The sequence below is a fragment of the Pinus tabuliformis genome, chromosome J (assembly GCF_031772625.1).
Source record: "Pinus tabuliformis cultivar Carrire ecotype Pingquan chromosome J, CPIR1, whole genome shotgun sequence".
NCBI classification, from domain to species: domain Eukaryota; kingdom Viridiplantae; phylum Streptophyta; class Pinopsida; order Pinales; family Pinaceae; genus Pinus; species Pinus tabuliformis.
The window spans coordinates 1,102,392,839-1,102,410,882 of NC_142295.1; positions in this window are offsets into that span (position 1 = coordinate 1,102,392,839).

The following is an 18,044-nucleotide window of genomic DNA, read 5'->3' on the forward strand; positions in this document are numbered from 1 at the left end:
ATCACAAAGACCTCAATGAGCTATGTGATCTAAGCCCAAAACGAAGCCAAGCGGAATCCAAGTGAAAAAGAAGTGAATCACTCGAATAACGCAATAAAAAGCTTAACAATCACTGAACAAGTGCAAGAGAGTAACCAAAAAGTTGACTGGACCAACAGAAAACCAAAACTCCTAAGGAAGGCTCGATTGCACAAAGCCACTAGATGCCCTAGGGCTAAAATGTGAAATCGGTAGAAAAAAGCAAACACCCAAAGGGTAAAGGCCAAAAACCAATCAAACAAGACTCTAACACATTCAAGTGATTGAAAGATAGTATCCAGACACAAAAACCAAGCTTGGAAGGCTCAAAACAAGCAAACTCTAAAAGTTTCCCTGGGTTGGCGCGACTTTCAAGCTAAAAGTAGTGCCAATTGAGGATTGGCGCGGGCTGTACATTGACAAGTGGCGCCAATGGCATGACTGTCATGCAAAAAAGAGCGCCAATTGAGTTTGCTATGCTAAAATAAAAAACAAGCAATCCAAGACTAGGCCAGCAGTACCCAGACAGACCAAGAAGCAAGAGACAACCAAAGAATCAACCCAGAAAGCTGACCAAGCAAGCAAAACAAGAAAAACCAAAGAGGCAAGACAAACTCCAAGCTGTTTAGTTCGTAAACCAAACCGGAGATTGACTGAAGTGGCGTTGATCTACTTCGCTAATGTAAAGCAATAGCATTTCGAAGCCTATCTGGTCGTACTTCAGGCTCTGTCTAAAGTTTACAAATCAAACAAAAAGCTAACTCCCCAGCGGAGTCGCCAAATTGTTGGAGAGGTAAATCCCCTCTGTGGACAGAGGCAATCCCCACTAGCCCAAAATAGGTCTAGAAACAATCAAACAATGCGAACACGCAGGTTCCTAATTACAAATTAAAGGTAGATGATGAGAGCCTACTTGGATTCCAACGCTAGCATTGTAGAAGAGTCGACACTTCCGTTCCTTTGCTCTTGCTGGTCACGATCCTCACGATCTTCGTGAATCGACACCTGCACATGCAAAGAACGACACAAATACAAGCATAAAATCCAATAGATGCAATTATATATCGGTCAGAAAAGATATAACTCAAACATCATTACAATGAACAACAAGAGTGGAACCATAATGATAGTCATCTATTATTGATAAACAACAAAGAAGAATACAACCATAGTTCTGACGTCAAATCCTCCTTTGGCTGGGTGATCAGCTACATATGTCTTGCAAAGCTTGTCGGGATTGGGAACAAGCCTCTCTCTCTTTGATTATGAATGCAAAGAAGAATCTTATAGCAATCTCTTAGACTTCTGAAAGTATAACTCTCCCTATGCTCAAAGTAGCTTGTCAAAGGCAACAGAACAAGCTTTTATAGATGGAGGAGAAGGAGATAAGATCAATCAAACCATATATGGGATTGGGTTTATCCTCAAAAAGCTATTATGGATAGAGGAAAGGGAGATAAGATGAATCACGACATCCATGGGATTGGTATTATCCTTAAAAAGCTTCATGAGTTGAAAGGAAAAACCTTCACACGTGCGTTTGTTAAAAAGCTTTCCCAAACTCTGTTGGCGTGAGTATAGCTCTGAGACAGAGCGCCAACTGGCATGCCCTCTTTGGAGGATTTCCCCCATTGGCGCGAGTAATACACTGTGGATCCATGCTAATGGAAAAAGGGAACATTTTAAGGATATTCTGCAGGAGATGTCTTCAGGGCATATGAAGTCCATACTTAGAGGAATATAATGCAAGTATTTTCAAGTTATGTCACTTCTCACAGGTCCTGGAATGAGTCCTCCAAAGTGCGGGAGAGCGGTGACAGGGACGGTGACAAATTGTTGTGTAACAATAGGTTGAGGGAAATTTTATTTGTGATTCATTAGAGTTTTAACATTCTTTAACTTTGCTTTCACTCATTTAGAAAACCCAATTGAAATTTAAAATAGTATGACAGGATTCATATTAGAAACATTTCAACTTGATTTTCATATTGTTGATACTACAGTGAATATATATTCGCAATATTCCCATCCCGCTCATCTTTGTCAATTATTTCATTATGATATTGCATCATCCATATCACAATCATTTGATCAACAATGCAAGACCTCTGATGAGTTACCTCACTCATTCTTTCATAAAATGCCATATCGTGTTTCACATATTAGAGTTTTTCAGTTGAATATATTTCCATTATCTTGAATCACCGATATTTCATAATCGACTTTACCAATATTGTGATGTACACATAATTCTAGACGCGATATGAAAGTTAAATCAAGTTCATAAAAAATATCATGTATGTTCAATCGCAATAGTGGTAAGGGCATAATTTCAAAAGTACCGATATCTTGGATCCGGTATGATATTAAATTATCATAATAAATCCATCGCGTCCATTCTTCATTGCATATCGGTGTATCAATAATATTACATCGTGTACTTAAGATTGCCAATCGTCGATTTCTTTTGAGTCCAAAGTTCCACCTATGAGCTCCGTCATTCATCGCATATCGGCGTCGCAAGAATCATATTGTATTACATCCTATACTTAAAGTTTGCCGATTACCAAGAGACACGTCATCCATCGCATTATTGCTATCACAAGAATCATATTGACATTTCCGACATGACTACTTTCTAATATCCCGATATGTCGATATTACAATCACTTCATTGCATTTTTATTTCTGCTCACATCACAATTTTGAATCTGCGATGTATGATGTATGATGTGTGATGTGCGAAGTACAAATCATGACATGACTATCCCTGATCCTTGATATAACATTTCCTCAATTGTATGATCGCTCCATCTCATCGCATATATTCTGATCACATGTTCTCATATCGCCAATTTGCCATTGCAACTTTTGATGCGATAGAATCCAACGCATGCCTCTGCGCCATTAACATTTAATCAATATATGGCATAACAGCAAAGGTGAAATGTTTGCAGATTAAACTTTAAGCATGGTGAAGAAACATGCAATTCAAATCATTCGATAAGGCATTGTGTTGTATGAAATATTTTAAAGCAATGTTGGGTAATTGCTATGGTACTAAAGCAATTGATAACAAATTTGCAACATATTTAAATCATTTCGATTTCTCATATATTTCAGTTTTAAATGATTCCATAATTAATATGAAATTCGAGACCTCTGTATCTTCACATTTGAATTTCATTATCTTGGATTTGGTCTTAATTTCGGACAATTGATTAAAATCATGGAGTTTATATGAAACTTATAAATATTTTGAGAACATTCATTATTGCAAATTCCCATTCCTATTTCTAATGCATTTGTTTTAATTTCGATTCCCTTGAACACCAAGCATTCCATTTAGTTTAGATAAAATAAATAATAATTTTGGGTTATAAGAATTTGGTTAGTTTGACTTCTTCATGTTTTTAATGTTAACTAAAATAAGAATTTAGCTAGTATTGGAGAAACTAATACCTCTCAGGTAAGATCAAATACAATTGTCCAATGGTAAGATTCATATACCCACTTTCATTAATTTCCATTTCATTACTTTAGTTTTAGTTTTGTTTTTAAATTCTATTGATATATAAATCTGTTTTGCAGCTCTTCATAAAAGCTTTCAATCATCTATCGGATCATATTTTGGAAGTCCTATACTCTTCTCCTGGTTTCATTTCAAGAAGTAGTGATAATCTTCATTGAAACAACTACACTATGAAGTTTATGAACCTTTAATCTATTTCTTTAAGCATTCTCTTTTTCTTTTTAGAAAATGATTAAGATGGTGTTTTGAAACAACAAGCTTGACATCAGACAGAAAGTTTTCATTTTGGATGATTTTTATCATCACTGTTATCTGAAACCTAAAACATTTACAACCCTGCAAGGTATAATTTATCTGAATCTGGACATGAGAAGGAATGATTACATGATTATTTTCTTTTACTTCATTTTGTTGAAACATTGGTATAAACATTTTTGTTAGATTTTATCATTCAAAAACTTGGATTTTCCTTTCCACTTTTAAATTTCTTCATTTTTATTTTTATTTGTTGATTTCTTTTCTCACTTTAGCTTAAGAATTCTTTTCGTTTTGTTTTTAGGTTTAATTTTGGTGACTTTGCCATGATTTATATGGAAGGCCTTCTTGTTACCTAACAATGGTCGGCATACATAGGAAAAAATTGTTAATAGTCTATTATTAGCTTTTTTTTAGAATCTTTTAATAATGTTTGTTTTTCTTATTATAAAGGTAGACATACTTAAGAAGAGGTTACAAAACAAGAGAAGTTGACAAAGTATCATAAAATCTGAGAAATTTCTTTTTTCATCAAAATTGTAATTATTTTGAGATTTCGATATTTTATTAAGATCTTTCAAAGTTTTATTATAAGTCAAGACAAGTTATTTTTAACCAAGTAAAGACACTTTACAACAAAGCACCTTTAACTCTAAAATTGTTATTCTAAACTCTTAAGGAGTCAATGATTCTCCCTGTCCAAATGAGTCTTATTTTTCTAGAGTATAATCCAAAAATATATTTAAACTTAAAAGATAAGAGGTCTCATCATGAGCCTGCTTACCGTGATCATAGGGGAAAAATAGGTTGACATTACCAACACTACTAAACAAACCAGAGTAATGGCTTATGATTGCAAACAATTATAAGACAAGGGATCTCATCACGAGCCAGCTTGTTCATTCCAATTCTAACCAGTGAATGGCATTGTCAACTATCTGGCTACTAAACTAGGACAATGGCTTTTAAGAATGAAAAAAATAAAAAACAAATACAAAGAAAATAAACATATATAAATGGATTCTTCTCTAGGTCAATAATTCTTAAATAGATGGGATTCTGAATCATTGATGATTAAAAGGTAACCCTATCAAGAGTATAAATGTTTGCTGGCAGCACTGGCTCTATCTATGACAAATGAGTATATTTTAAAAGCTATGTTGTAAATTGACCCTTGATTTATCTCTATAACTAATTAACGACTGATATAGAGTTTTGAAATATCTTAATTTATGAGGAATTTTAAGAAAATTACAATAATATGATTCTTGCTTTTATTCAGATTAATGAACCTAGTCAAGCATCCCGAAAAATAATTTTCTCTTCTTTAATTATTTTTACTTTGATTTTAGGAAAATCTCATTCATATCAAATAGAGATAACTAGTTTTTCTCCCATCTGTCGCCATTGTTGTGGTAAAACACAAACCCCCCATTTTTGACTTGTTCACTTCAAATAATGGGGACCCTTTCCATAAATTTTTTGGCTAAATGCTTTTTAGGATTTTTATTAAGTTAATTACCCCACGATTATCTTAATTTTTCATTTTCTTTAGATTCTTGTTTTGATTGCTTTGTTAAGATCGATTTTTTATAATATTTTCATTGATACTTGTTTTGCCTCATTTAGTCAACTAGTTTGTGAATGACACTCCTTTGAAGTCTAATAATTTATGTTGCCTCGGTTAAAAATGCATAAAATGTACAATATTATATTTTTGTAATTAAAATAGTTCAATAATGCATTTATTTTAAAAATTAACCCCTAGTTAGTTATTACTAGCATTTTTCATTTTTACTTATACAGTCAAATCATGAAGAATTGGGATTTTAGTAAATTGATTCCAATTTCCAAATTAATTACCAATATCGAAAACCAAGAATGTCAAAATGGCTGTAATTTAGATAATTTCATAGTTTAATTAAACATCATTAAAATCAATTCAAAATAAAAAACTAATATGTAATATTAAATTTTAAATTAATTAAATTAATTAATATAAAATATAATTAATTAAATTAAATTAAAATTTAATATTATATATATATATATATATATATATATATATATATATATATATATAAAGAATCTATTACATCGCATTGGAATATTGCATCTCACATTTCCAATGGATGCATTTTTTAAAAACTGCGATAACCCTCACATCCCGATCTGCGATTGCGAAGGAGTCAAAGAGCTTGGGTCATTGACCATAGTCTTCATAAAACTTATATTTTGTTTTGAGTTGTCATTCATACGTGAGTGAAATAATGGAATTAGGATAGTTATAATATTAGTATAGTTGTAATATAATATTAGAATCAATATTTAATATTTAAAGTAATTAATTTCAAATTAATTAATGAATTTAATTTAAGTATAATATATTATTATTTAAATTAATATTAAATAGTTTATAAAAAGTTAATTATATATTAGATAGTTAGATTAATATTCATTAATAAATAGTTTATTAATTAATTAGTTTAATTTATGATTAACCATTAAATTAGAATTAATTATCAGATATTTAGAGCCTAATTTAGGATTAAATCTTTTAATTAAAATTTTGATTTTTTAGCCAAGTAACAGATATTCCAGAATTATACTAGATTTCACCCATCAACTTTGGAAGCTCATAGGTTCAGTTATACTTGGCCAAATGAGGCTTAAGATAGCTCATTGGAAAGATAAAATCAAGGAGAACATATCTGACGAGGTTTCAGTAACAAATTCGGTCATTTATTGGGTCAAAAATTAGGCAGAAGATCATGCCCCAAGTTTTTAAAACAAAATCAATTTTCTGAGTTTTATTTTCTGCATTTTCATTTGTCCAAGCCTCTTCTGAATGCAGATCCATTCGTCAATAATATCCTTGGCCAATTATACCATCCCAGGCATCAATAGAAAGCTTATATTTTGTTTTCAATTATTTAATTAATTGCATTTGATTGGATTTGTTTTAATTCCAGAAATGACATTTTGATTTTATTGTTGCATCTTAATTTATTTTGATTTCTTTTTACAGGAAAACTGTATAAGAGATATGGAGAAAAAGATCTCAATCAATAAGAATGCTCCAACAATTAAAAATGGGAATTTTGAGCAAATAAAATTGATTGGACAGATTTTTCTTCAACAAACTTTCCTCTCAAAAAAACCTTTGGAAATATTATAAATGGAAGATTGGAGAATGTACAAAGGACGGCTCTCCTCTGTAATTCTGGAATTCTAAAAGCACTTCTGTAATAGGGATTTAGAGTTGTAGGTGGGAGGAGTGGAATCTCAGATCTAGATATTATTGAGGTTTTTATTTTACATTCTGAGTTATGTATAATGAACAGAGTTTGCACTATTGTAGCTCTGGTTTTGAAAGCAAAATCTCAGGCATTGTAAAGGACTATTAGAGACCAAAGCTGGAGAAATGGATTCAAAAAAATGGTATTTCAAATACTATTGTTTTAAATGCTGGTTTCATTTTATGATGACATAATTGTGTCAATTTACTTACATATTTGTGCACTTTTGTGAGTATGGGTAATTTGCCTCTATTTTATGTTATTATGTATCTATACTCTTATGGGTTGAATTCTGATTTCTCAGTAACTATTTACTTAGAAATATGTTTTATAAAACTAATTTGTTGAATAGTGATATGTTGAGAACTTCTTCCACATATTATTGTTTAATAATTTATGTTACTGATTAAATGATCAAAATCATTCTGAGAACTTCTTCTTGAGTGTGGTTGATTGATTATTTCAGTTAAGAGGTATCAATAGGATGTGTTTTGGTATCCATAATGTCAGTTAATTGAACTACTTTATTAACTTAATATTCATTATAAACAAGACATATTTAAATCCCAATACTTTAAATATCTTGCCATTGGTTGGGTTAGGTCTATATTTGCCTAATTGAGATAGGATTAAGATAGTTCCTTTTGCTTGCATCTTATAATAAGTTTGCATTTAGATTAATTTCTACTTTCTTTTAAGTCCTCTTCACAAAGAGGCAAACTTTAGTAGTGGATTGGTTGAGCCCTAAATCAGCTTAAGGATCACTTTCTTCCCTGATCAGCAAGAGGGTTGATCTGATGTCTCTTCTCCATTGGTGAATGAAAGTCATATTTTGAAGCCATTGGAGAATGAGAAAAGGTAACTGGACCTAGTTAAACTAGTCGGAGCCACTACTCCAAATGGAAAAGGAGTTGCTTTAAGGTCCGGACCAGGTGGTTATCCCCCGTGTTGTTGCAGTGATTTTTGAGGCTTCAACAAGTCCTTAATTACAACATCATGAGGTGAAAATTCAATGATTTAACCTTCACCTGAGTGAGTTATCTAATATACAAATAGAAGGTTGCAGGATAAGGTAGGAACACATAATACATCATTAAATTAACCATTGTCTAGATGAATAGTTTCGGTTCCTATAACACTAAGAGATCTATCATCACCAACATATATATTTTTGGTGTTACAATCATTTAAAGAAGAAAACATGGATTTTTTTATGGCCATGCAATAAGAAGCTCCATAATCAATGAGCCACTCATGAGAATGAGTAGAAGAAGATACATTTAGTGCATAACTAGAACGAGATGCTTGAAAACCACATGTAGAAAGTGTTATTCCTGAAGATGAAGTTGAAGTTGAAGATTGCTCCAAATGAATGTTATTCTTGTTAATTGTTTCTTCCAAGGCTTACATCTTCTTAAAGCATTTGGATTCTATGTGGCCATCATGATTACAAAAGATACAATGTATATAAGCCTTCTTCAATTTTTTTTATTTTCCTTATCATTTTGTTGAGTTGATTGTTCATTATGAGACTGAAATTTCATAGGACCCTTGTTTGGGTTATGACCATTATTCTTAGAATGCTTCTTCTTGGGATTATTTGAACTTGGTTACTGCTGGGCTACTAAGGATTTCTTAGAATATTTTCCATTATTAAGAAGACCAATATGTATGAGTTTTCTGTTCTCTTATTAAATAATCACAAAAGCCATCAAAAGAGGGCGACTTATAGGATTTTCCTTGAGAAATAAAGGCTTCTCTAGTACAATGGAAGGTGGAAACAAACATAATATAGGTTGGTCCTAATGTAGTAAGAATGGAATAGATAAGGCTACCATCTTCCTTCTTAACCTTAACACCTTCCAAGGAGGTCTAAGGGTCTCGAACTTAGACAAAAAATATCTAATGGAAGAAACATTGTTGGGGTCCAAAGTAAGCATCTCATTTTTGAGTTGATGGGCTCTAATTTCATTTTTAATTCCAAAAACAATACTAAGTATTTTCATGTCTTCATTGGGGGTATTAATTTCTATGACATGGAATCTAAGGTCTAGAGAAATAGACATATCTATTAACCCACGTGATTGATATTTCATATTTTCCCATTTGGATATATTATCTTCATCTCGAGGTTTAGACTCTTAGCATGAGGCTATTCTATAAATACCTTTACTTCCAAGTAAATCCACCATGTAGGATAGCCATTGGAGGTAGTTGATGTTATTAAGAATAACTAGGCATGAAATTTCTATTTTGAATGAAAAGGATGTTGTATCTATTGAAACTAAGTATTCCAATAGAATGATCTCGAAAAATTAGGCCCATTAAAAAAAAATAACTATCAAAATGGCTTCCAAATAAAGAAGTTATGGCTTTTTGAAACAAAGTTGTTGAAGACGCCAATGAACCACGTGAATATTGGGAATTTGATGATAATGTTATATAAAAAAAAAAAATCCCCCCCTTTCCAAACATAATCTAATTAGTTCACTTTTAAAAAGATTACTTTATGTGACCCACTTTTATAATTAAGTGAAAACCACTTTTACAATGGTACTTTGTGAGTTGTCCACTAAATCGTAACTTATATAAAAGATAAAGTGACGTTAGAATTATAACTGACTCATTTTTTATAATCAATGAGAAAATTTTTACATAAAGTAACTTTAAAACATAAGTTACATGTGTCTTTTGAAAAAGTAACTCAACAATAAGAAAGACTTGAACCCAAACCTCTATTCTCATAAAGTAACATTAGACAAAGTGAGCTAGTTAAATATTTTGTAATTGTTGGAAAGGAGGAAGGTTTTTTTTTGCTCACTAAAGCTTTAAGGTGTGTTCTTACCTGAAAAACCCTTTTTTTCCTACAAAAATACCATGAAAAGAAAACAAACATGCAAAAGTATCCAAGCCGTATGGTTTAAAGTTAGATTTGGGGTTAGTCCCCTCGAAACTATATATTTTCCTCAATTTTCTAATTTTCCGAGATCACATTAAGGCACAGTGAAAAAGAGCATATGAATAAGAAAAATCAATTTTTTTGTTTATGGTTTGCCTAGACCGCACAGAAATGTGGGGCAAAGAGCATACTGAGAAATGAACAGTATAGATATGGTAATAAAAAAATTATATATGACTATAAAGTGAAATAAACAGAGAGATAAATAACTATAACTCCAAATACAGACTATATACCTCTAGAACTTAAAATGGCATTACTAGGGCTGCCGGAAACATCAAAAGGGGTTCTTAATTGGAAAAGATGCTCCAAAAGCAATAGAGTAGTCCTATTATCCTGAAAGTGGTCAAAAATAGTAGATTTATGAAACAATATTCAGATGCACTTGTACCGATTTCGGATTTGGATCACCAACGGATGCGGCCCTCGAATGGCTTTGATACCATTTACAAATTTACAGGGTAAGTTCCTTAGATTGAACACCAAAGGTCACCGCTCACCAACAGATCACAGATCAGTACACCAGTATTTTTGATCTCATTAAAACCATCAAAGAGGGAAACAGTCCATGACCTGAGTCTATGCAACCACTTCACCAAATATTATTAATAAAAGAAAGGAAAATTGACATAAGCTTCTCTTGTAAATCGTCTCCGACAAATGACCCTTAATTCTCTTTAAGTAGATATAATGGACCAATTGGGTGTTAAGAAAAGGATCGAGTGACGATAATACCAAGAAAAGAATGAATCGTCAGATCACTTCATGTCTAGAAAATATCGTGACCATCATATTGTAAGTTATAAAATGTACATACTAAAGAAACACACTTTACCTAACTATACCGTAGACCAAGTTATGCTTAATTAATTCCTATGTGTCGGAATATCCTAACATTAGTGAGTTTGAGTTTGACATTAGACACATAAACGGGAAATAAAACAAGATAGTAGATGTCTTTTGGTGGAATTATGATACAGGTGTTGTCCTTGATGGAAACTCACTCAGATGATAGTTCACAGTGCAATAGGCTAACAACAAAGAATTATAGATCAGACTCCAAAGGTTGAAGAAAGAGAGGTATACACTGGTTCACTTTGTCCAAGAAGCATATACACGCCAGTTAACAGAACAAAAGGAGTGTATATGTATATATGCACTTTCATAGGATGAAAAGCGCGTACATGTTGGAAAACCAAGGTATTTTGATCCAAGGTATTAGTCCAAGGTATTTGGTCTGAGGTATTTGGTCCAAGGTATTGACCCTAGGTATTTTATCGAAGGTATTGGTCCTAAGTGGTTTTGGTCCAAGGTATTGAGAAAGGCCTAAGAGTATATAAGAAAGAGGAGATTATTAGGCCATGTGTGCAAGTACTAAATATATGATGAAGTGTTAGATAAAATATGCATGTTATGGGCTTATGGTGCTTTTCTTGATTTGAACTAAGGGTGAACCTTAGCGGTTGATGAGGGATGAGATCTAATGACATATTAGGATCCAAAATGAATTATTATTATGGATAGTATAGATCTGAATACTAACGCATGTTTTTCTGTAAATCTTATGATCTGAGTATAACTAAAGTCTGGAATAGTTGTGAAAGTTTAAGTTAGTATTTACAGATCTGTACACTGGATTACTTTGGTAAAAGCGCGTATACACGCTGGTTCGACACATCCAAGTAGGGTATACCTTATGGAATATGATATTTGAAGTTGCAGTTGGATCTGTTTGTTGTTGCAGAATTCTGGGTTCTGCTCTGTGTTCTGTTGACAGTGTTCTAAATATTCAGATTGATTGATTATGATGGTGGTTGGTATGTGGTTGATTGATTGTATAAGTGAAAAGAAGTGATCTCTCTTGCTGCTTGTGTAAAGCTCTGTAAGTTGACAATAGATATTCAGTATATTGCTGGTTAGTACAGACCTGATTCAGAAGTTGTATGTTTTAAGTATTTTTGAAGGTATACGTAGGTTTGATTAACAGAAGTAGTATATACATTCTGATGCATGATTTTTGAGGTTACAGCTAGTTATGAATGATGATGCAACTTTATGGGTTTAGCACAGTGTTCTGGTGTCAGTGATCTGATTGTTCAGATTAACTAAATGTTGGTTGATACAATTTAAGTTTAAAAGTTTTGATGGGTCCAGTATGAAAATATGATGAAACGTGGCCTTAAGATTGTGGTGTTGTGTTCCAGGAGTATCCAGTCTGAAAATTTATGAAACGTGGTCCCTGGAGGAAGAGAGAAGGTGGTAGCCTTCTATAGGTTGGCGCCTACGTATTGGTAAAGATATCAGCCAGTACAAGAGCCAGGGGGTTGTTGGGTATACGACCAAAGTCCCACATTGACTAGAAGTGGGGAGGATCATGGGTATATAAGGATGGACAGATATCTCCATTGGTATGAGGCCTTTTGGGGTAAAGCCAAAAAACAAATCCATGAGGGCTTAGGCCCAAAGTGGACAATATCATACCATTTTGGAGATATGTGGTGTCTAGAGTCCTTACAAGTGGTATCAGAGCCAAGTTCCGAAGTTAGCCAAGTGGATGAATCCTCAGAATGCCGAACAAAGGTGGTGGGCCCCGGTAATGTCACGATGGGATCCGTGGATGAGCTCGGTTAGACAGGTGTTGTGCTCCGGATTCTTCATGGACGTGTCCTAGTCCCAACACGGTGAAGAGGAGTTGACCTAAGATAGAGGAAGCTCTTGAGGCAGGTGGTGCTTCCATATAAGGCGTGTGCTCCCAACGCATTGGAGCGGAGAATCCTGGTTGGTAGAGAGTGGACAGATGGATAATCGTTTGAGGGGAGGATTGTTGGGTATACGACCAAAGTCCCACATTGACTAGAAGTGGGGAGGATCATGGGTATATAAGGATGGACAAATATCTCCATTGGTATGAGGCCTTTTGGGGTAAAGCCCAAAAACAAATCCATGAGGGCTTAGGCCCAAAGTGGACAATATCATACCATTGTGGAGATATGTGGTGTCTAGAGTCCTTACAGGGGTTGGAGCTCCCTTCCAATAGAATCTGGAGAACGAGAGAAGGTTGTAGCCTTCTACAGGTGCCTGCGTGCGTACTGTTATGAGTCTGCACTAGTACAAGATTATAAATAGGTTTTTATTATATTAAAAGAAGACAGGAGCAGGTGCTTCATGTCCTTCTTGGGTTTCCACCTTAAATCTTGGCATTCATGTGTGTTTCTTATGTGTGATTATTTGTTCTATTACTGCTGTACATGGTTAATGTTTATATAGTGAAGGAAGTACTGATACACTAATTAAAGATCAACATATGATGAATTAACTGAATCATAAGTTTATTGGATATACGTTGGTTGCCTTAAATATAGTTGTGTATACACGCGATTTACCTTCATTGAAGTAGCGTATAGAAATCAGAGTATGAAATTAAAAGGTTATTGATTTGACTAATACTGATTCACCCCTCCCTCTCAATATTATTTCCAATAATTGGTATCAGAGCAGGTCCTTCAGAAGAAGCTTGATCGCTTGAAGGAAGATCCATCAAGATGAATAATAATGAAAGTGTGGGATCTATCAGAGCACCAATATTCGATGGGACCAACTTTGTTTATTGGAAAATAAGAACCACAACCTATCTACAATCTCTTGGAACAGATATCTAGGACATTGTGGAAGGAGGATATCAATTTCCAACAACAATTCCTATAGACATGGCAGGTAAAAATCAATATGAAACCAATGCGAAAACTGTTAATACTTTATTGGGAAGTTTGTCACAATCAGATTTTGTCAAAGTCATGGAGCTCAAATTATCCAAAGAGATATGGGACAAAATCGTTCAGAGCTACGAAGGAGACTCTTAGGTAAAACATACTAAGCTTCAAACTCTCAGAATTCAATATGAAACTCTGAAGAGGAATAGTGATGAGAGCATAGGTACTTACTTCTTACGTATAGATGAGGTTGTTAATTGTATGAAGAATCTGGGTGAAGAAATAAAGGAAGCTAACTTAGTTGAGAAAATTTTGAGATCCTTGTCTGCTAAATTTGAATCAAAAGTGTCTACCATAGAGAAGAAAAAGAGGATTTGTGGAATATAACTATGACACATCTTCACAGAATCCTAACTACTTTTGAGATGAGAAAAGGAGGTCCATCAGATATTGAAGAAGATGCATTTAAAGCTTCAGCAAAAGGAAAAGAAAAGGAAGAACACAATGAATCGGGACATATTTCAGAAGAAGATGATGAGGTGAATTTTGTCAAGAAGCTTCAACGAGGTTCTAGAAGGTTCAGAGGTAAGATACCTTTCAAATGCTTTGCTTTTCATAGAGTCAATCATTATGCTGCCAAATCTGCTTATAAAGATAAATATGAAAAAGGAAAGGAATAGGAAAAATGGAATAGGAAACAAGTTTTGAATAAAAGTAGTTACTATACACACGAAGATAGTGATAGTTTATCTAATAGTGATCAAGATGAAACTGGTCAATATTACAGACTTCTCATGGCTTATGATAGTGATGATTTTTGGGATAGTTTAGAAGAGGGTAGTGATGGTTTATCTAATAGTGATGATTATAGACTTCTCATGGCTTATGACAATGATGATGATTTTTGGGATGCTTTAGAAGAGGAAAACCTTCATGAAGAAATCTCTAAACTCAAAATCTGTTTAGAAGAAAAGAATACGATCATAGATACCTTGACATACCAACTTGCTAAAAAAGAAAAACACAATGAAAAACTAGAATGTGAAATTGTGGGTCTAAGAAAAGATCTTGAGAAAACAAAATCTTTCAATCTTAGATTTGCTAAAGGATCAGAAACTTTAAACGAAATTATCAAAGTTCAGCATTTTCCTCTGATAAATATAGGTCTTGGATATAATGAAGAAGCGTCTCAATCATAGAACCCGTCAACCTCCACCAGAATCTATCTTGATGTAGCAAAGACCAATGAACAATGTGACAATTGTCAGCAAAGGAATAAAGATGATCACCAGGTAAATCATACTCAATTTGATCCAAGGAGGAATATCAATAGAAGCCACAACCAACCCTAGGCAAATCATACTCAATTTGCTCCAAAGATGAATATCAATAGAAACTACAATCAACAAGTAAAAAGATTCGATAGTCGTAGAAACTTCTTTAATGGGAAATGTTTTTCATGTGAGAATTTTGGGCACAAAGCTTCTCAATGCATTTCTTACAAAACCATCATGACTAGAAAAGAATGAAATAAAAGGAATGTAATAGGGATTAAGAGAAGCTCCTACAATAACTTTTCTCCTCTTGAAAATGAAATAGAATTCTCAATTTATAATAACTTTGGTCATAAAGAATCTGAATGCAGGAGAAAATTTCGGCAAACACCTCAAAAGGAGAAAATGCCATTAAATCCCAAGATATGGGGAAGGAAAGAATCTCAAACAAAAAGATGTGGTATAGACTTGTATGCAGAAGGATAAGAAAATCAATGGTACATTGACAGTGGATGCTCTAAATATATGAAAGGTGACAAAGAGAAAATTCATTCATATAATGCCTTAGAAATGGAAAAGAATGTCTCATTTGGAATGACAGTCCAACTGTCATAAAAGGTAAAGGCTCTATTTTCCTGAAATAAAATTTTAAAGCTGGAAATGTTATGTATGTAGACGGTTTAAAGTAGAACTTGTTGAATGTAAGTCAAATGTGTGATCAAGGAAATGAAGTGGTATTTCAATCAAACATATGTGTTGTTCATGAGCTTGATACAACAAAGATTTTGATCAAAGGTACAAGAATTACAAACAACTTATACATACTCAAAGGAGGACAAAAACAGTGCTATTTAAGCAAAAATGATGAAAGCTGGTTGTGGCATAGAAGATTGGGACATGTAACTTTTTCTCAAATAAGAAAAGCATGTAGGCTCAAGGCAGTTTGTGATCTACCATATATCGGTATCCCAAAAAATACCATATTCACATTTTGCCAAATCGGTAAGAAAACTAGAGTTCACTTTAGTGAAAAGGAAGGGTCAGCAAGTAAGCCTCTTGAACTCATCCATACTAATTTATGTGGACCAACAAGGAAAAGGTCACCTCCTGGAGAAGAATATTTTATTTTTTTTATTGATGATTTCCAGAATGTGTTGGATAGGCCTTCTAATGCACAAGGATAAAGCATTTGAAAAGTTTAAAGCCTTCAAAGCCTTGGTTGAAAATGAATCATATTGAAAAATCAAATGTCTCAGATCTAATCGAGGGGGAGAATTTATATTAGATGAATTCTTTGATTTTTGTGAACAACATGGAATAAAAAGGAAACTATCCACCACAAGAACTCCTCAGCAAAATGGGGTGATAGAAAGGATGAACATAATAGTTCAACAAATGGCGTAAGCCATGCTAGATGAATCTGGAAGTCCTGCAACCTTCTGGGGTGAAGCTGCATTTGTTGTCGTAACTATTCTCAACCAAGCAAATGTCTATTTAAATAGCACTCAAACTCCACATGAACTTTGGTATGGTAAGACTCCTACTATAAAATACTTTAAAGTTTTTGGAAGCAAATGTTTTATCAAAAGGACTGATGAAAAACTTGCTAAGTTTGAACCCAGAGCAAATGAAGGGATTCTTCTTGGTCATTCTTCCATAAGTAAAGGATATAAATGTTATAATAAAAGGCTTGGGAAAATTGTTGAAAGCATTGATGTTGTAGTTGATGAAGCATGCAGAAATCCAAAACAAATAGAATCTACAGAAGATTATGACAATGAGGAATATGGAGATTACTTTTTGACATCAAATCAAAATTATATTGAAGAAGAAACCAATGAAGCACCAGAAGAAGATATAATGGTAGAAGAAAAGACTTCGTCCAAGTATGCTCAGAAAAATCATCCAGAAACTCAAATTTTAGGAGAAAGGGAGGTCGGTTTATAGACAAGAAGAGCTATTACAGGGACCTCAAACTATCTAGCATCACTATCTTCCACGGAACCTCAAAATGCAAATGAAGAATGAAAAGATGAATGTTGGGTCAGAGCCATGGATGAAGAACTTGAGCAAATTGGAAAAAAATGACACTTGGAAATGAGTTCTTAGACCTAATGATAAAAATATTATAGGAACTAAATGTGTATTCAATAACAAGCTGAATGAAAATGGAGAAGTCATTAGAAACAAGGCCAGACTTGTTTGTAAAGGGTATGCTCAACAAGAAGCTATAGAGTTTGAAGAAATTTTTTCACCTGTTGCTAGACTTGAATCCATAAGAATGTTTCTTGCTCTTTCCAGTTTTCGGAAATTCAAAATATACCAAATGGATGTAAAATCATCCTTCCTTAATGGAATTTATAAGAGGAATTTTATATTGAACAACAAGAAGGATTCATTCTTGGAAATGATGCAAAACTTCTGTGCAAACTCAAAATGGCCCTATATGGTTTGAAATAGGCTCCAAGGGCTTGGTATTACAGCCTTCACAAATATCTTCTCCAAATTTTTTTTACAAAAGGTTCTACACATAGCAATTTATATACGAAGATTGAAAATGATAAATTGCTAATTATTATTGCTTATGTTGATGACATCATTTTTGGTAGAAATGGAAAATCCACGAGTCAAAATTTTGCTTCAGTAATGCAGCAAGAATTTGAAATTTCCTTACTCGGTGGAATTACCTATTTTCTTGGTCTACAAGTTCAGCAATCTAAAGATGGTATTTTTCTTTCAAAAATGAAATATCTCAAGAAGATCTTGAAAAAGTACGAAATGGAAGATTCTAAGAAAATATAAAGGAATCACACCTTTACGTAGTCAAAAGAATTTTCAAATATCTTCAAGGAACTCAGGACTTTGGACTATGGTATCCTAGAGATGCAGATCTTATTCTTCATGCATATATAGATGCAGATTAGGCAAGAAGTGTTGATGATAGAAAAAGCACTAGTGGTGGTGCATTCTGTATGGGTTCCAGGTTAGGGTCTTGGT